General features: G+C 47.9%; 1 long non-coding RNA gene and 1 other non-coding gene across 2 annotated transcripts in view; one reads left to right on the forward strand and one right to left on the reverse strand.

Annotated features, from left to right (window-relative positions):
- The window catches only part of LOC115942561 (uncharacterized), a 203,924-nt gene extending 191,666 nt beyond the window's left edge, over positions 1–12,258 (forward strand). The window contains exons 6-7 of the long non-coding RNA XR_014146996.1: positions 658–784; positions 8,859–12,258. This is a non-coding gene — a long non-coding RNA (uncharacterized LOC115942561). The remainder of the gene's footprint in view (positions 1–657; positions 785–8,858) is intronic.
- On the reverse strand, positions 68–198 carry LOC115937951 (small nucleolar RNA SNORA63). The gene has a single exon (XR_004073162.1). It is a non-coding gene; the product is annotated as a small nucleolar RNA SNORA63 (small nucleolar RNA).
- Positions 12,259–20,616: the final 8,358 nt, after the last annotated feature.

The following is a 20,616-nucleotide window of genomic DNA, read 5'->3' on the forward strand; positions in this document are numbered from 1 at the left end:
CCGAAGGCAGACGCTTAATGACTGAGCCACCCAGGCGCCCCTCAAGTCAGTGTTTTACTTGGTAAACATGTCTGAGACCATGCATCCCTGGCTGCTAAGCACCATGGCGGACAGGGCTAGAAAGGTAGCAGCTTTATTTTGAGCAGGGGGCAAAGACAAGGCAGCACTTTACAGCTACATTGTAACTAGATCCTGCATCTCTTATATATGTTTATATATGCCTTACAGAGCTGTGGCTATGAACTAATCTTTTGTTTTTCCTGGAATTCACAATTGCCTTTTTATTGTCACTGTTGTTTGTTTTGTTCAGTTTTCTATGTATTTATCATTAATTCAACCCCTAAATTTCAATTTTACCTTCCTGAAAAAATCTATGAGCATCTAACCTACCCAGTGTGGGCTGGTGGCCCTCTACTCTAGTATAGAGCTGTCAGCCTGGGCTAGTCTTTTGCCATCATCCACGTTATCACCTCCTGTTTCTGTATGTTGCACTGGGTTCAATATTGTTATCCCTCCACTCCCATTCATGTCTTTCCCAGAGCCTTAGAATGTTACCATTATTTGGAAATAGGCTGATTGTAGATGTAACTAGTTAGATGAGGTCATATTGGAGTAGGGTGGGCCCTTAACCCTGTAGAACCCTATATGTCTTTATAGAAAGAGGAGAAGAGATACAGAGACAGACATGCACAGAGGGAAGACAGCCATATGGAGGTGGAAGCAGAGATTGGAGTTCTGCTACCAGAAGCCAAAGAAAGCGTGTGCCCACCAGAAGCTGGAGAAGGTAAGGAAGGGTCTTCCCCTCCAGGTTTCAGAGAAAGCATGGCCCTGATGACATCAAGATTTTGGAGTTCTAGTCTCTAGGACTGTGGACAGTAAATTTCTGTTGTTTTAGACCACCCAGGTTGTGGTGCATTGCTACGGCAGCCCTAGGGAACTAATATGTATGGCATGTATTTTGTTTTTTTATCGTTTACTCCTTCATTTGGTAGAATATACCAGTGGCTTCCTGGAGAAAAGCATGCAGCAGTTAAATTTTTTGAGAATTTGCATATCTGAATTATTTTTATTCTCTTCTTACATATAAGTGATAATTGGGCTAGATATAGAATTCTAGGTTGGATATAGTTTTCTTTTGGAATTTTGAGGTCACTGGCCCATTGTCTTTTGTTTGTTTTTCTCCCTGTATGCTGTTAAGAATTCTTAATTTATTGGGGCACCTGGGTGGCTCAGTCATTAGGCGTCTGCCTTCGGCTCGGGTCATGATCTCAGGGTCCTGGGATCGAGCCCCGCCTCAGGCTCCCTGCTCGGCGGGAGGCCTGCTTCTCCCTCTCCCACTCCCCTGCTTGTGTTCCCTCTCTCGCTGTGCCTCTCTCTATCAAATAAATAAATAAAATTTAAAAAAAAAAAGAATTCTTAATGTATTCTAATTTGTGATCTGTTGCATGTGGCCTGTTTTTCCTACCCTTCAGAAGCTTGGTAGGATGTTTTTTCTTTATTCTGAGTGTTCTGGAAATTTCATAACAATGTACCTTGGTGTGAGTCTATTTTTTCCATGATGCTGAGGACTTGAAGTCCCCTTTCAATCTGGAGATTTTTGTTCTTCAAGTTTGAAAAACATTCTTTTCTTATTTTGTTGATGAATATCTCCTCAGTTTTCACTGTTCTTTCTTTGTGGTACTCTTCTTCTTTGCATGTAAGACTTATTGGACTGGTCTTCTAATTATTTTCTCTCTTCTTCCCTGTTTTCTGTCTCTTTGTCTTTCTGATTTCCTTTCTGAAACACTTTCTCAATTTTATTTTCCAATCTTGTACGAAGTTTATTACTTCTATTTTCACATTTTTAATTTTCAAGAAATATTTTTTGTTCTGTGTGTGTGTGTTTTTTTTTTTATAGCTTTCTGTTCTTGTTTCATTGATGCAATGTCTTATCTTGCAAGGTGATCAATGATAGTTTGGGGAAGTTTTCTTCTCCTCGCATAATTTCTGTTTTTTTCCAAGCTGTTTTTATTTGTTTTCTGACTTGTTTCATAGAGGCTTTCCTCAGATGTCTTTTCATCTCTGGTTGTCTGAATGAGTCGTTTCTTGACTGTGAACTTTATTGTGGTGCGCTATGCTGTGCCAGTTGTTGGGAAGCCCCTGTGTCAATATGTTCAAGTCTTTCCACCTGAGTTTGTTAGACTTAGTAGAGAGGTTTCTTCCAACCTCCTGTCCAGAGGGCAAAGACCTGGATTCCAGCATTCTGGAAGCTCAGTAGGAGAAGCAAGGTGGGACAGGGTCATGTCCATGTTACTGAATCACTCTGTTTGTAATATGATACCCCAGATGTCAGATCCATCAACTGGGTCTGATGTCACATAGTCCAGAGTCCCTATATTTAATTCTTGGAAATCAAATGGCCAGTCTTCTGCCAGAGTGGGGAGGGGGCCCAGCAGTGTGGAGTGTGGGAGGATGTCCAGGCATCTAACTACTATGAAACAGATTTCAACCAGTCTCTATTATTTTATCCCCTCCCTCCCATAGCTTTGCTCTCAGTTCCCGAGGTAGCCTGTGTCATAGGTTCCTGAGTTTTTCTGAGCATTCTCTTGTATAATCCATGTGGCTCATGGATTTTCTTGCTATGAGCTTGGAATTCAGCTCTGTCAGGCCTGCTTAGTCAAATAATTCTTATCCACCAACTTTCTGGATCCCAAAGTTTTGTTATTTTTACCTCTCTCATTTTCCCTTGTACTTATGTCTTTTAAAAAAACCCCATCATGATCATTTTCGTGAGGCTTCATCAGGGACTGCAATCAGATGGCACGTTCCACCTGACCTCTTTACTCATAAGGCCCTAGTTTGCACTTGCCACCTTATTTTGGGTGTTATTTGGGAAGGGAGTTGGTGTCTGTCTCAAGTGTGTTCTGAAATGACTTCCTCAGCATTACTTGGTCCAAAACAGCATTTTGGACCAATCATGTGCTATCCAGCAAAGAAACATGAAATATATTTATATAATAGTATCTTCCAATGAACCAAAGAAATCATATTTCCATCAGTTGCTTTCCCAAGTACTTTGCCCCTTCTTCCTACCTCTCCTGCACCTGATCTGAGGACAGCTTATTCCAGAGCTGATACTGAGAGAAAATAAGGAGAACGGGGTTGAGGTGAGGGAGGTTTGGTGGTATATTGTTTCATGACACATCGCGGTCAAAAGGCAACTTGGGGACTTGTTTTATTTGGGATGGCCAGGAAAACCTGCTTTGATGAGTTGGTGTGTGAGCAGAGACCAGAGGAGTGAAGGAATAAGGCATGCAGGTATCTGGGGGGAGGGAGAGTTTTCAGGAAAGTTAGCAACAAGGCCAAGGGCTCCAGGAGGGAAAGCAGGAGACCGATGAGGCTGGAGAGGAAGAGTGGGGGGCATTGCGGTAGGGGACTGGCTTGGTGGGCCCATGACTAGGCGTTGACATTTTCTCCGGGTGAGGTGGAAGCCAAGGGAGTCTGGATTAGAGTTACCTGTTGCATCCTGGGATGTTCTGGCTACAGCAGGAGAAGATAGTCATGGGCAAGAGTAGAAGCAGAGGGCCCAAGGAGGAGGCCGCTGGATCACGCAGGGGAAAGACGGTGTTGACCTGGACCAGGGAGCAGGAGAGGTGATGGTGTAGGACTAGCTGCTGCATATATTTTAAAGGTAAAACTCAGAGGATTTGCAGGTGAGTTAAATGTGAGGCGCACAGGGAAGAGAGGAGCCTAGGATGACTCTGAAATTTTTGACTTCTGCTTCCAGAAGGACAAAATTGCCAGGTATTAGGGTGGGCAAGAGTAGGGGGAGAATAGCCCTAGGAGGGAAGGTCAGGGTTTCAGCTTCAGCTATGCCAAATTTGAGTGGCCTGTTAGATGTCGAGGTGGAGGTGCTGAGCAGGCCGTTGGGAGGTGGTAGAAGGGACTAAAACCCCAGGGCTTATAGAGCTCTCCTGGTGTGCTGAGCGCTGTCTATGTGTGCTTTACCCATATGCTTCATCCCACCTCAGCTGCAGCCTGCTGAAGGATTCTTCTGTGGGTGGATGGAGAACAAAGGCACAGGAAGGTTAAGTAACTTGCCCATGGCCACACTGTGAGTAAATGTTGGAGCTGGATTCAGACCTGAGCCGTCTGGCCCCGGAGCTTGTCCTTCCATCCACTGTGCTCCATGTGTTGCCCCCTCCTCTGGAGTATGCTTTTCCATCTTCGGGGTTTGGTGTGGGCAGCAGGAGTCTGATGAGGCCTGCATGGAGTAGTGAAGGCTCAGGGGAAGGCAAGGAACAGATTCGTGCAGTTGTTAAAAGCAAGGCCTGTGGGGCCAGTCAGAGCTGGGTTTGAACCTCTGTCACATACTCACCCTGAAGAACTTATTTGCCTTCTTGTCCTCAATTCTCTCTTCTGTAAAGTGGGGATGGTAGCAGTACCTACTTAATAGGGTCATTGGGAGGTTGAAATGAAGCAATACATAGAAAGCATTCAGTCAAGGTCGTCTGTTATTGTCACCGCTGATATTAAAAGGCAAAAGACCCCACCCCATCCTCAGTCCACCATAAGGTGCTGTGTTGGAAAGGAGGTGGGATTGCTGGAAGGGAGCTTAGTAGTCCACTGGGATCTAGTAGAGTTTATAGGACCTTCAATGGCCTCCCTTCCTTTCAGAAGCCAGGAATGGTTCAGGGCATTACCCAAATCCCACGATGTTAAGGAGACTCTGTGACCAGTAAAACCATCTACAGTTCTTCTGGCCCGATAGTCTATTTACTTTCCATTACTCCAGGACCCCAGGGTCAGGGCTAGAGGAGGGAAGGGTCCTCCTGGCCGGAGATCAGACTCACAAGGGAGCTTCTTGCTTCTCAAGGAATGAACTCCCACTTGGAGGATGCTGGGCTATAGCTTTAATTGGCCCATCTCACCACACGACATGCCTGTAGCCCTGAATGTTTCCTAAGACGAGACAGTCTCCAACTTACAGGAATGAAGAGTCACCTTTAATTCCTCGGTCCAGAAGGATCCCAAATGAATTTTGAACAACTAAAGACTCTCAGTTCAGAGGGACACTTTAAAAAGCAACCAATAATTACAGTTTGGGAGCCATGAAGTAGCCTGAAGAGACCAAGGCCTGTCCATACTAGACCAAAGAAAGAATTTTATTTACCAACTTTTCATTTATGCTCCACCCACTTCCAAGAATTTGGGGTGGCTGACTGGAGAAAGCAAACAAGAAGCCCATCTCCAAGCCTTTACCTGCTGGTAAAACTCCTGAGATGGATCTACTGAAGTGGGCTGTTTTGCCAGGAGGAAACAGAGACAAATCACAGAACCCCGTAAGTCATGGGGAGGGACCCGCTACTCACATGCATAATCGACACTGAAAAGAGAAACCATTCCAGATGCTTCTTTTTCTAGCATCATCAAGGAATGAAATTTTTCGTCAAATGTTGCCATATTTAAATTACCGATTCCTCTCTGTTCTAACATTAGAATTCTTAATGCAGATGTTTCAGGAAGGTGACTGGAGTAAATATATCAATTTATGAGGTAGTTTCCATGGTGGCAGTTGGTCTAGGAGTAGATGTAGTTGAGGCAGAAGAGTTGAGAGTCTAGACTCCTGGGGAAAGACAGGAGGGCTTGGGGAAGGTTAAGTAACTTGTCCATGGCCACACTGTGAGTAAATGTTGGAGCTGGATTCAGACCTGAGCCTTCTGGCCCCGGATCTCGTCCTTCCATCCGCTGTGCTCCATGTGTCGCCCCCTCCTCTGGAGTATGCACGGGTGAAGTAGACTGACTGTACAGGGAGGTCTGTTGCCTGGAGCAGGGGACGTGGTAATAAGAGAAAGTGGGCACTTGTGTGAGGGCAAGAAACTCACATTTATTGGGCATCTATTTTATGTTTAAGCTTTTTAAATGTGATCTCTAGAACAACCCAGTGAGATCAATATTATTTATTCTTGATTTTACTTAGGGAGGACACTGAGGCTCAGGGAGGTACAGTGATGGGCCTATGTCCCACAGCTAGAAAGGAAATGAGTCCTGACTCGTTCCCAGCATGATCCAGGAGCACCCGATCCAAAATCCAGGAGCACGTGTTGAATCCTCAGCTCTGGGGAAGCTTTAGGGATTCTCTTAGTCAATCCTCTTCCTTTGATGGGCAAGGAAGCAAAAAGCCCAGAGAGACCTCAGCAGAGATTCACCCTGAAACTTGGCTCTAAAACCCCAGGTCCTGCTTTGTGCTAATGATGCACAACTTCATGGGGCTGGTTGGCTGCCATGACTTGGCCCTACAGGAAAGCTCCCTAAAATTCTCCAAGTTCATAAAATCATTTTTGGAAACGGAAGAGTCCAGCAGTCTTACCTGCTGGGAAGTGGAGTCTATTTTGTGCTGGAAGCCACTTTATTTACCAACACCCGACCTCGGTCTGTGTCAGAGCACATGCTGAAGGATCTAGAGGCACACAGGTCAAATCCTGTTACAACCAGCACCCGGGGGTGGTGGTTCTTCCTTGCGTCAAGTATTTCCAGGTAGAAGTGGCCTGAGGCCTGGAAATATTTTTGACATAGTGTGCTTTTTGTTGCTTATGGGATTGGATTTTTTTTGGGCATAAATAGCATGAATTCCAGTGCAAACACAGACTTCCTAATATCATTTGCAGGTAGATTAACATCACTTTTCTTAGTGTTCTATTGACAAACACTGCCAAATTGAGGCACTTGGACTATTAGAAATCAACTTATTTAAAAGCCACTACGACATGTATTAAATGGAGTTAAACCAAAGGCAGGTAGGCAGTTCTTTTGGGAGCAGGAAGAAAGAAGGTAATAATGAGTTCAAGTGTAGAATTATACAACCAGTGGGCCAAGAGCTGCCATTTTTTTGAGCATCTTCTTAATATTGGACACTCTTCTCCCTATGAGTTTTCATTCAGTGAGAACCAATCAGATTGCCTGGGTTTGACTCTCAGCTTTGCCATTTTCCAACTGTGTGACAGAGGACAACTTCCTTACCCTCTCTGTGCCTCCTCTTTCCTCATCTGTAAAATGGAGATAATAGTGGTCCTCATCCTCGTGGCAGGATTGGGAGAGTAGGAGGTTATCCTCAGGAGGCATTTAGCACTGAAGTGGGCTTACAGGAAGCACTCAGTAAACATTAGCAGTTCTTACCTTTTGCTTTCAAAAATACGCTAAGTAAGTTTTCTCTTACTCATTTTGTGAATGTCTGCTATGGGCTCACGGAGGGTTAACACACTGCCCAGAACCACACAGCTCGTTTGGGGCAGAGCTGGGGCTTGAACTCAGACCTCTCTACCTGTGGAACTAAATCCAATGAAGAACAAGAGCGGGCCCTTGTGTGATCTGAGGCAGGCAGATGGTGGGTGGAAGGAGGTGAGGTGACTTTGAGCAGTAGGGCCACTCCCATATCGTTTCTTCTGGGGTTGGTATGGGACCTTCTATTTCACAAATGTGAGAAGAAAAACATTATTGTTACCTGAAAATTGGTTGGCCTAAGAGGAATTCCATTTTAGGAGAAAACAGCTCCTGTTTTGGTTAGGAGAGTGGTTAGGAGAACACTTTAGTGTGCCTGTTTGGTTTGAAATGTGAGGCCCACAGGGCAGACCCATCACACTGGCTCTTACCCTACGAGACCCAATGGCTCCTTCTTCTGGGGAATACTTTGTCAATCCCCTTGACCATCCTGAAATGAAATGAAATGTATCTGGACACATAATTCCTTCCCTCAAATTAATATTTGCCCTAGTTATAATAGAAAAGAGGGAAAAAAGTAAATGATAAAATAACATGGGCATCAGTACCTAGCCACATGGGCACGGCCACACTGGGAGACATATTTGAAGTGGTCAAATACGTGCTCCCAACTATAATGTCGAAGTTTAGATTTAAGAGAAGTAAACAATAATCAGATGAAGATCGTTGAAACTTCCTTCATAGTTAATAGCCTGAATTAAGAGTCAACTAAGTATATATGTCTGCTTAAAACATAGAATCATCTAGAAATGTAGACAGACACAGGTGGGTTATATGGGTTACTCATGTACCTCGAGCAGTGTTGCTGTCAGTGACAGATTTTTTTCTGAAATGATGATTCAAATGTTGGTAACATTCCAAATAAAACAAAATAAAATCTTCTCTAAATTTACACAGGAGTTACATTCTGGGAAACTCAGTGTATATTAAACTGTGCAAAAAAAAATCCCCCACATTTTGTGTTTATGTGTAAAGCTGAGCTAGGTTCCCAGTCGGATCATTGTAAACAGGTTTTTCAGCTACACCGATGTCTGATGGATCATTCAAAGGGTGTGTGGGACTAGAAATCAAAATATGAAAGGTGAAACTAGAAAACTTGTAGAAGGAAACAAAGGGGTAGGCAAAGATTATTTGGGACCAAAAATTATTAACCCTAAAGGAAAATTTGATGAATTTTACTGTCTTGGGATTCTTTTTCACCAAGTGACACTTTTAGGAACATGGAAAGACAAGAGTGAGAGAAGCTACTTCTAATCACCTATTCATGGGAGAAGTCACATACAGAATGTATAAGGAGCTACAGATTAATAAAAGCAAAGGCAAACAACCTGACAGAAAACGAGGCAGAAGAGTTGAGTGGACAGTTCACAGAAAAGGATACCCAAATGGCCAGTGACCACAGTGCAATAGCACACTATGCCCCCCAGAATGGCTACCATGAGACAGACAATGTAAATGTTGGCAAAAAAGTGGGGCAACGGGGAACTCTCCTACTGTGTGGGTGGGAATGGCAGTTGCCACGCCAATTTTGGGACACTCTTTGGCAAATACGTTCCAAGGCTGTGAAATGCCTGTCCCGTGATGCAGCTCTTCACTCCTAGGTGTCTGCCCAGCAGAAATGGGTACATCAATGAATCAAGAAATGTGTGTGGGAATGTTCGAGGCAGCACTATTCCTAAGAGCTCCAAACTGGAAACAGCCCATGTACCCGTCAAGAACTATATGCAGCCACATGGAGGAATCTCACAAACATGATGGCGAGTGGAAGACACCAGACACGAAAGAAGACATGGCATGAAGCCATTTCCAGGAGGTTCAAAATAAAGGGGGGGAGGGCAGATTCCTAGTGTTAGAAGTCAGGGTGGTGGTTATCCTTGGCTGCAGGGGAGTCCAAAGGAGCTTTGAGGGTTCTGATAATCTTCTGATTTGGGTCTGGCTGCTGGTTCCATGGATGTGTACATGCATTGAGTGGACACTTGGGTAGGTGTGGTCTTCTACATGCATGCCACAGTTCAATCAGTGTATGGTAAATATTGGAAAAAATTAAACCCCACTAAGTGCCACTGGTTCCCTGCCAATCACTGGAACAGCTAAAAACGCTGTACGGATTTCCAAAATGTTCCCAAAGATCCCCCTGTGAGAACCACTGGCCCAAGCAGAAGGGGTAACACAAAGAAATGGATGAATTCTCAACATGGGCAAGTCATAGGGATTGAGGGGTTTATTGGCTCACACCCAGGAGGAGATGGGAGGAAGAGTCTATAGAGGAATCCCAGAAGCAAGGATGGGGGCTGGAGCTTGGAGGGGTTGCTCTAAAGCAACCTGGGATGCAATCCCATATACTGGGCTGTGCGGTCTGCAGTAGCAGGGGCACCACCTGGGGGCCCTCTGGTGGCCGTGCCCTGTGCCTACGTGGCATGGATGCTGAGGGCCCAGTGCTGGAGGTGGTGATCTGCCAGATTAGTGGACCCAGTGGGGTACAGAGTGAGAGTCTCTGGGGTCTGCATCCACTGGGTGTCTAGGGGACCAAATCAGTGAGGGGGATGGCCAGTACTTCCTGGGATATTTCTGAGCCCAAAGAACAAGCCACGAGTTCACTGGTCACAGGTGGGATTATCCGAGGCAGCAGACCACCAGTGACCAGGTGGGAAGGAACATGGCTCTGGATGCTAGCAGGTCCGAGCCAGTACCCAGGCCAGGGCCCCTCCCTTCCCATGCCAGGATGGGGTATGGAGGGATATGTGGCCCCTCCCATGCATACTTGGTTGCAGAGGTGCCTCGTGGGCATCACCAGTCTGAACAAACTAGGCAGGTGAGTTAGAGCCAAGTCTTAGACCCTCACCTCCCTGGGTGTTAAGCCTTTAGTTGCTGGGTGATGTGAGTCTGAGGGCTACAAGGGAGCAACCAGGGGTAGACTGGAGCGCACTAATGGGACTTGAAGCAACTTTTTACAACCTACGTGGTGGTGGTTAAAATTTATCAGCCAGTACACCTGTGCATTTATATATTGGCTGAAGGTCAGCCTAGCCTGAGTACTGCTCAGAAGAGAACCGAAGAGAAGCAGGGGGCGGTCATCTGAAAGACATTTTTATCCAAGAGACACTCAGGCAGCATACACTTCTGTCTTATAAACAATTGTATAAGCCACTTGAACAAGAATTCAAGAAACAGAACATCCTGGCCCACAAAGTGGGCTGAGGCTTTTCACTGGGTGTCCATTCTACACGGACTGAGAGAGGAAGAGGCATCTCAGCCAGAAATCAGCCCAGGGAGAGATGGTCTCTCAGTTAAGATTAAGTTCAGCTGCTATGAAAGCACCATGCCCAGAAGAGCAATAGTCAGCAAAATAATGCTGACTTTTCTCTCATTTAAAACAGCTCTACAAATAGTCCAGGGCTGGAGTGGTGGTTTCATGGTCACTGGGTTGTCAGGCTCCATCACTATTTCTGTTTCACCAGCCTTAGCCTTTGCTTTCATGCTTATTTTGCCTCATGGCCCAAGGAGGCTGTTGGAGCCCCAGCTATCTCTTATGTACTCCAGAAAGGAGGATGGAAGGAAGGGCAAAGAGATACTCCATCTCACTGTTTCGCTTTGAAGGAGTGTCCTTGACCTTGCCTAATGAAGACTTGGAGTAATTTCCAGGATATCACAGGAAGCGTGGGAGCAGCAAGGCCACACAACAACAGAGATGCCTTACAGGTAGTCAGATCTGGAGTAAGCATTTTGCTTATTGGAGGAAAGAGCATGTTGGAGGAAAATGGAACCTCTTAGAAATCAGTGTGATTTAAGATGAGCACAGGGGGATGGAGTTAGCAACAAGAGCCCTGGGCCCAAAAAGCAACCTGGCAGAGGGCAGAAGGTTAGGCTCAGTTGAGTCTGGATGCTGGAAGAGAAAGAGGAGCCAGTCAGACAAGAGCAGCAAGTGACCTCGGATGCACCTGCCCAGGGGGCTCCCTGCTCCTTGGCAATGTGGGTCCGGTGTGAATGCTGGTTCAGTGCCATGTGACCCCTGTGCCTGCATCCAAGTCATCCCACACAGGTGCCCCAGGTATCCAGCTTCCCAGAGTCCTTCCTGAGCCCTTTCCCAAGACATCCAGGACCCTCAGACCCAGGGCAGTAGCTCCATCACACAATCAAGTCTCTTAAGTTTAACCTATGCAAGACTGTGTTCGCTCAGTGGTGGGATATGAAACATAACTTTTTCTTTGTGATGCTGGGACATTCTGGAGCCTTGGGAAAATCTATCAGCTGGCTTCTTCTGATGGCTGAGCATGAGGACAATCTTAGCATCCCTGTGCCACAGGCACTTGAGTAATCTTAGCATCCCTGTGCCACTACTGGGCAGGTGTAAGAAATCCCGCACTTCATAGCCATTGGCCCCTAACCCTACCATTGCCCCAAACCCCAGCCTCAGAGCTCATTGTTCCCCTGATATCTTTTGAGCATCTTCTGTGTGCTTCTAGGTGTTCTAGGTGCTGGTGGGCAGGTCTGTCCCTGAAAATTCAGGGCCCAGGCAGAGGTACGAAGGGAGGTCCCCATATCATCTGTCTCAGCAGTTAAGAGTTCTAATCAAGCTAACAAGCCATTAAGTGCAATATGCTCCAAGGGCTTCTCTTGAAAAATGTGCAAATTTCATAACTTTTTGGAAGGTCAGCTTCACATTCAGAGTCCTTGGATGTCTTGAAGCTCCAGTTGGGGTGTGGCCTCCATGGAGAATCAGCTCCCCACAATGGTGGCCACCTTCTCTTTCCATCCCTGCTGCATCGTACACTGCAGGGGGCTCCATGCACAGTGTGTGACACCTACATGCTGTCCTTTCCTCCTGTGAGCAGCCATCCTTGGCCATGTCTTAGCCTAAGGGGCTGCATAAACTGGAGCACTTCCCAGCCCTACAATCCTGGAAATGGGCTTGAGCATTTTGGGGATCTAGGATCAGCCCTGTCTAAAATTCTGGGTCCAATAGGATTTGGAGATGATTTGGGGCTATTGCCCCTTGAGCCTCTGCCCTTCACTAATCTGGGGGATGAAGGGCAGGATTAGATATGGCTAGGCATGCCTCCCTTGGGTGGCCTACCCCAAACCAGGGCCAACTGCAGTTGTGTGGCCCCCCTGCCCAATTGCATTCCTTGTGTGCACCTCCTTTTCCTCCTCCTCCTAGCGCCTAGTGCCTGACCTTCCTACTCTATATCCGTACCATGAATTCTAACCTTGGACCACAGGGTGTGTAGGCCCTTTGTAGGATACTCAGGACAGAGCCACTTGTAGATCAGTAGTGAAACTTGGATTAGCTAGAGCTCAGAGGGGCATGGGGGAGTGGGAACACCCCAGGCCCCATGGAGGCAGACTGACCTGGGTTCGGCGGTGGTCTCTACCTCGTACCAGCGGCCTGGTGTATGGCCCTTCATTTCCAAGAACTGTTTTCCTTACTCATTCCTTCAAAGGCTTTGAGGGGATTGAAGGGATGCCCTTGCAAAGCCCCTAGCCCAAATGCCCAGGGTCCCCTTCTCCCTATGTCCTTCTCTTTCGTTTTAGCTTTTCCTGGTAATTCTCCATTTAATTATTAATAATTCTTACTTATTGAGCATTATTTGCAAGGCACTTTTGAAAGCACTTTATGTATGTTAATACTTTTAAGACTTACCATGACTCTTTCAAAGAGAAGTAGGCCAATGTGTAGCACATATTTTAAACTCTGCCTTTAGTAAGTTTGCCTTTAACTCTGCACAGGGGCAGTTTCAAAGTGTGCTCGGCTGATCAGTGATCACATGTGAACTCGCTAAAACATGCACATTCTCAGGCCCCAGCCCAGACCCACTGAATCAGAAACTATGGGGGTGGGGCCCAGCCATCTGTGTGCAACATGACCTCCAGGTGACCTTGATGTGCACTCAAATTTGAGAACCATTGGCCTCATCTTTCCATGGGTTCAGCTGCCCTGTGTAATGATTAATAATAACCATTGTTAACACTTATTTGAGTTTTGGTATGTGCCAGGCACTGGCTAAATGCTTTGATGTGGGTTTTCTCCCTCATTTCCAAAGTATTCTATGAGGCTATTAATATCCCCATTTTATAGGCAAGGAAACTAAGGCATGGAAAGATTGACTGTTCAAGGTCACCCAGGCCTGAACTCCAGTATCTGCTTCTGTGTTTTCACAGTGGTTGTAATGATGACACAGAGGCATGGCAACATTTTTTAAAAATCTATTCCCTGAAATCCTTGCAACCTCAAGGGTTTTTCTTAAATAGTGGTTGACCAGAAAATGTGACTGATGGGAACTGGCCTGTTCTCAGGGTATCTGACTAATCTAGGCTTTCCTTTGGTCTGGGTGGCATGTCCAGATGCCCACAGGGCCAGGCAGGTGACATAGCAGGCATAACAGGTGACCGGCAGTGAGGTGGTCCCCAGGTGAGGCAATAGAGCTTGGTGAGGACTGTGGTGAGCTGGGGTGTATGCCACTCCACAGCCTCAGAGAGATGTTACCATGTGATGACGTGGGCTCCTTTCACCCCATTTTATAAGCAAAAACAGAAATCTGGATTTTATGTGAAGTCTCCCAGTTTTAAAACTGACCCCCAATTCAGGTTTTCAGACACCATGAAGGCTGAACAGAAGACATCTGGGGGCCAGATCTGGCCCAAGGGCTGTTCCATTGCCACTTCTGTGTAGCCCTCTTCAATGTTCAAGGTGCAGAAGGTAGTCTGCATTGGTTGATTTAGCCGTATTTCCCCAAATCAGTCTCCTGAATTAATTACTGAATTTTACACATTTTCAATCTCACCCGGGGGCCAACAGCCAGCCAGCTATGCAAGGGAAAAAAAGAAGAAGGGAGCAGGGAACTGAGTTGGATGTCAGAGATCCCAGAAGTTCTGCACTGGGGTTGGCAGGTTCTCTTCAGCCCACAGTGGCGGAGGTCCTGCGGTCCCGCGGTCCAGCCTTTCATGAAGAGCCTGCTTTTCAGCCTCTGCGGTGCCTGCGGGGCCGACAAGGAGGTGTTGCGAGCTCCCCCTAGTGGGCAGACAAAGGCACTGCCGACAGCCGGAGGTCTGCGAGCGTGAACTTCCTGGGGCCAAGTCCAGGTGCGGAAGCTGGAAAATTGGAAAATGACCCAGGTGGTGGTGGGGGGCGGAGCAGGAAGGCAGCCGCTCCCTGCAATTCCAGAACTACTCGAGATGTTAACAATATCAGTAATAATACTATAATAAGTATAGTTACCATATTAAAAATAAATAGAATGACATAATAGTTGATATTTACCAGCTGAAGATTTACAGTTCAGAAGAGGTTTTTCTTACTGTGTCTATTTAATCGTTAAAAACACAACACTGTAGTAACACATAAATGTATTCTCACTGAACAAGATTCAAGTGGTATGGAAGAACATACTACACATATTTTTAAGGTCTTTAGAAAACTTTCTTTTATTTTTTTTAGAGAGGGAGAGAGAGGTGGGGGTGGGGGGTGCAGAGGGTGAGGGAGAGAGAGAATCTTAAGCAGGCTCCATGCCCAGTGCAGACCTGGACGCGGGGCTCCATCTCACAGCCCTGAGATCATGACCTGAGCCAGAATCAAGTCTGACGCCAGTCTGACACTTAACCAACCGAGCCACCCAGGCACCCTGAGAAGACTTTCATTTTGAAATAATTCTGAACTTACTAAAAAGTTGCATGAATAGCACAGACTTTCCATACACCTTTTACCTGCTTATCAATTGTTATTATTTTGCCACATTTGCTTCTTTATCATTTGCTATCTCTGAATACATATTACTATTTTTAAGAACTGAGCCACTTGACAGAAAGTTGTAGCATGAGACTCCTTCACCCATAAGTAGTTCCGTGGGTATTTCCTAAGAACAGTGTTATTCTTTGCCATGGCCCCAGTCCAGTTATCAGAATCAGGAACATTAACATGGAGGCAAACTATGTCATCTACAGACCTTATTCCGATTTCACCAATTGTTGCAGTAATATCTCTTGTAACATTTTTTGTTGATCCCTATTACAGAATATGAAAGTACAGAAGTTTTCCTCACCTTCTCCCTTGGCCAGCTGTAGGGTGCATACCCCTGAGGGGTCTCTCTCTCATTTTCCTCAGTGAAATCATATTTCCTACTTATTTGTGTGCCTTGAGAGCTCTTTTCAATCTCTTCCCCAGCCCGCCAAGGTAGAACTTTCTAGTCTTATTTTATACCAAAAGGAACAGTCTCAACCTGATGGGAAAGTGCCTTTGGTGTCAAGGCTGGAACTCCAGCCCTGTCCTGTGACACTAGGTTTCCCAAGCTTGCTAAGAAAGCAGGAGAAGGTGAAGGGAAAGCCTTGTCCTCCAGGGTTATTCCAAGTGCTGCCCCATCTCCCCGGACCCTTTGGCAGCATTTGGAACAACCCTGGCACCTCCTCCTTGAGACAGCCTCCAGCTGGCTTCCTGGACACCTCTCCCTCCCAGTTCTTCTCCTCCCTCCCCCCTGCTCTTTTTGGGTCTCTCCTCGGGTCCTCCACACTCAGCACTAGGGCTCAGGGCTCAGTCCTGGACACCCCTCCCCTCTACCTGCACTCCTGTGTGGGTGAGTGCATAACCTCCTAAGGAGAGAGAGCACCCAAATGCTGGGGACTCCCAAGTTTGTACAGCTAGCCTGGCATCACCAGTGAACTCTAGGCTCACATACCCCACTGCTGACTTGACATTTCCTCTTAGATTTCCAATGGGTGCCTCATGCTTAAAATGCCCAGATGGAACTCCTGATTCCCAGTCCCAGCCAGATCCCATTTGTCCTCACCTCAGTAGGTGGTGGCTCTGTGTTTCTGGTTGCTCAGGTTGAAACCTGGAGTTGTCTCCGATGCCTCCCTTCTCTCTCATACTCCACATCCAGTCCAAGAGAAACATCTGATCAGTTCTGCCTTCAATTCCACTTCCAAGCCCTTCTCATCACCTCCATGGCTGTCCCCCAAGTCTCCCCACCTGGATGATCACAGAAATTTTCTAACGAGTCTCCCTGCTTCTTCTCTAACTGACTTAGAGCCTATTTCCTACACAGAAGACACAACAACGTCCATAAAACAAAATTAGATCCTGTCACATCCGTGCTCTAAGCGCCCCAGTGACTTCCCATGTCAGAGTAAATGCCTCTCCTACCTCTCTCATTTCTCTCCCAGCATTCCTGTCCTTGCTCTCTTCCAGCCTCACTGGCTTCCTTGCTGTTGCTTGAATGCACAAGCACACTTCTACCTCAGGGGTTTTGTCCGGCTGCTGCCTCTGCCTGGAATGTTCTTCTCTCTGATATTCCCATTGTTCTACCTCTTCCTCTATGACTTGGTGAACTGTCATCATTCAGTGAAGCTTCTCCTAATTGTTCATTCATTCAATACATTTATTCATTTCTTCAACAAATATTTGTTGACAGGCACCACTCTAGGTACAAAGGAAACATCTTTTTTTTTTTAAAGATTTTATTTATTTATTTGAGACAGAGAGAATGAGAGAGACAGAGAGCACACGAGAGGGGGGAGGGTCAGAGGGAGAAGCAGGCTCCCTGCCGAGCAGGGAGCCCGATGCGGGACTCGATCCAGGGACTCCAGGATCATGACCTGAGCCGAAGGCAGTCGCTTAACCAACTGAGCCACCCAGGCACCCTGAAGGAAACATCTTTAACAAGATTCTCACCCACATGGAGAAAGACTATAAACAATAAGATAATAGGTCAATGATAACTATTTAAAAGGGGGAGGTGAGCAGGCAAGGGAGATTGGGTGTGCTGGAGGAGTAGCAATTTAAAATTGGGTAATTGGGGCAATTCATAAAATGCCATTTGAACAAAATTTTGAAGAGGTGAGGGCTTGAGTCATGAGGACACCTGTGGGAAGAGCATTATAGGCAGAGGGAACAGCCAGTGCAAAGGCCCTGAGGCAGGGAGCCTTCCTGTAGTTTCAAAGAACAGCAAACGCTCCGGCGTGGCTGGAGTGGACGAACAAGGAGAAGGAGTAAGAGACAGGAGGACAGAGGAGGAAGGAATTCTGTGGGGTGGAAGACGATAGTGTCCAGATCTTTATTCTGAGTAAAGCAGTGGCCACCAGAGAGGTCACCGTAGCAAACACCCTCCTTCTTCCAGTCCCCACACTCCCTGCCTTGCTCTGTTTTCATCACTCAGCAAACTTATGTACCAGGCCCCTTTCTAGGTTCTGGGGACACAACAGGATGTTGCTGGTGGCTGCCCTCAAAGACTCCCCAGGCAAGCAGAAGGGACAGGGGAAGGATGAACGCACAGAGGGCTAAGTGGAGGGCTTCGTGGCATGATAGGGTCCGAGGCACCCGGCTGTCTGTAGCCCGTGGTTGTGGTGGCCTGGCTAGAGGGCTTCATCAGGGAGCCTGGCAGGCTGCAGCCCATCCCTAGCAGGAGTGTTGACCAGGGTCTGTGGAGTGAGTGTGATGACAGAAGCGGGGTCTTCCTTGCTCAGAGAAGGAGGGTGGAGGGGACTTGGGATCAGCAGCTGTGGTCTTCGCTAAGCACACAGAGGAGGCTGCCCGCCCCCATCCCAGCGTGCTGGAGGGGCTGAGCTGCCCCCACCAGTTCCCGAATCCCAGAGGGGAGTGGGGGGCGGAAAAGAAAGGGCTGGTGTGCACATCTCCCAGTCCTTTGCTTTGTTCTCCATGCTTTATGAGATACTATCCTCAGATTTCATGCTCCCTGGGACTCCAAGACTGTGGGCCGTGAAACTGCGCCCTGAGGAGTTTTGTCCCTGAGGGACTGGGTCTCAGCCCTGACTTGGTCCTGCTGGAGCTGTTGTAGAAAAGGGATCACTGGTGTCCTGGGAGCCAGGGTTGATGTCCAGTGGGTCATGGGACGGGTTCGATTCCTGAAGGCCTGAGTGTCCCTGCTTCATAGCATCTCAGTTGGTAATTGACAATGCCAGGCCCACAGTCTGTCTGTCAGCCTTTCATTCATGCCGCGCCTTCTGCTGGACCCTCTGCGGGCGCTCGGGAAACAGAAACGGAAAGACACAAGTCTGCCGGGGTCGGCTGGAGAAGGCCAGCGGGTGAGCAGTGCCATTAGTTCGGACCGGTGGTAGGGTGGCTCAGATGGGGCCACCAGGGCAGCCCCTGGTTGGGAAAGGCTTTGGATTAGTGTTCTATGCCTGCTCTAATAAATTGCCACAAACATAATGACTTCAAGCCGCATGCCTTTATTCCCTTTTCGCTCTGGAGACCAGAAGTCTGAGATCCATCTCACTGGCTAAGGTCAGGGTGTTGACAGGGCTGGCCCCTTCTGGAACCACCGAAGGTAGAAGATGTTCCTTGCCTTTTCCAGCTTCTAGAGGCTGACTCTACTCATAGCTCCTTCTTCCAGCTTTGAAGCATGTCATCCCAATCTCTGCTCTGTCACGACACGGCCTGCTTGTGATGATATTTAGGGCCCACCTGGATAACGTGTGACAATCTCCCGGTCTCCAGATCCGTAACTCACCACACGTGCAGAGACCGCCGTATGTGGCGGCATGAGTTCTGGGGTTCAGCCGCAGACATCTGGGGGCCTAGCACCGCTTCCTGGAGCAGATGACTGTGAGGCGGGCGAGATGGGTGAGGGTGCTCCTGGTGGGGGACGGGCACCAGCAAAGGCCAGGAGGCATAGAAAAGGCTGGTACAGTGAAGGCAGAGGCCAGATCTCCAAGGGCCTGGGGCATCTTGTTATAGGAAGCCTGGCTTTGTCCTGGCGGAGGTGGGTCTGCCCTGAAACTGAAACATGGACAAAAGGTGGTTGTCTGGACCAGGGCCTCTCAGGACACAGATGTCACGCTCAGAGGGGCTGTTTACAAAGCGGTGGATGGGGTTCAGGATGGGGCCTACCTGGGACGGGGCAGTGATATGTGACCACCTCTTTGGGAAGGTGTGACCACCCCCAGGAGGCAGGCAGGGAGGAATGATCTGTACCAGAGAGGGTGGCCCTGTGGCCAAGAGTCTGCGGGAAAGGGATGCAGCTGACCCACCTACGTGACCTAGAAGGGAAGGAGCTGGGTTACGGATGCCCCAAGCCCGCTCTCCTCTTGCCCTCCCACGGCCTGCTGATACCCCCCACTATGGGGCAGAGCAGAGAGGTGAGGGATGGGGTGGGGCGGCGTGGGGGAATGTCCAGCACAGATGTTACGGAGGCAGTGGAACAGCGGGGTCACTTGCAAGAAAGATCACTCTGACCACACATAGGAGGATGGATCTGAGTGGGAGACAGGGCGGAAGTGGGGGCCAGCTCATTCCAGAGGATCAAAATAGCACTTTTAAAAGATAAATTCCCCCCAAGTGAGGGTCTATTTACCCTGTGGGGTGTCTGGGATAGTTTTGGCATCAGCTGATGGGGTAAAATTCATCCCGTGCTGCCATCTTACAGTGTCCTAAATGCCTCCTGCTAAAGATCCTGCACCAGTGGGGAGCGCTCGGGCAGGCTTGGCTGCAAACCACAGAAACCACCCGCAACAACTTGAAGCAGAAAAAGAATTTATTATAGGACAGTGGAGGGCTCCCAGTTTCTCTTGATCAGCCTGGGGACCAGGCTGAGAGGCCCTGTAGTGGGGACATAGCCCAAATACACCACCACAGGACAGTTCCAGGGAGCGATCCTTTGAGCCCCGAAATGGACCTGGGCACTACCCTGGATCCTCTGCTGCCTCCATGGGAAGCTGCCTTATCTTCTCGCTGCTGGCTCTTAAAGTCTGGCTGCTGGTACCTCTAACCGGTGAGCCTGGTCACTTGCCTGTACCGTAGTTCTGGGAAACAGAGTTTCTGGCTTCTTTGGGGAGTCAGACACCCAGAAGGAGGGAATTCTCCAAAGCTGAGAAGGTTGTTCAAGGATGCTGGGCATGCAGAAGGACACATATCCATTAGAAGGAAGTAAAGGTAAATTATTTTAAAGTTCAGGCCATCATATCCCTCATCCTCTGGACGGCATGTATTCTAGTGGCCTCTGTCATTAGGGAGAATAATATCTCCATATTATTCCTCCAGTATGCCAGTCCTATCCAGGGCCCTCCCCCTGAGGGATACAGGCACCCCAAAGTACGCCTTAGCTCTGGTTCATGTTGCTTTGTCATGAAGTGTACAGGCTTCTCATGGCCCATGCAGGCCACTGGGCAAGGTGGAGTACTGATTCAGTGCTCCCCTTGGGTACCCTTCACTTCCTTCCCCTTCCTCAGAAACATAGTGAGGGCCTAATCTGCTCTAGACTCTGGGGGGACATGAACATGATGCCGTCTGACTCCCAAGCTCTCTCAGACCCAATCTAGGAATCAGCAAGAGTCACAACCCTCTACCTACCATCAACTCCACGGAGACCAGTTGCCGAATGAGACCTGCCCAGAGGCCAAGGGCAGGCCCAC

This window comes from Leptonychotes weddellii, chromosome 7 (genome assembly GCF_054177405.1).
Source record: "Leptonychotes weddellii isolate Sample4059 chromosome 7, ASM5417740v2, whole genome shotgun sequence".
Taxonomy (NCBI): Eukaryota; Metazoa; Chordata; class Mammalia; order Carnivora; family Phocidae; genus Leptonychotes; species Leptonychotes weddellii.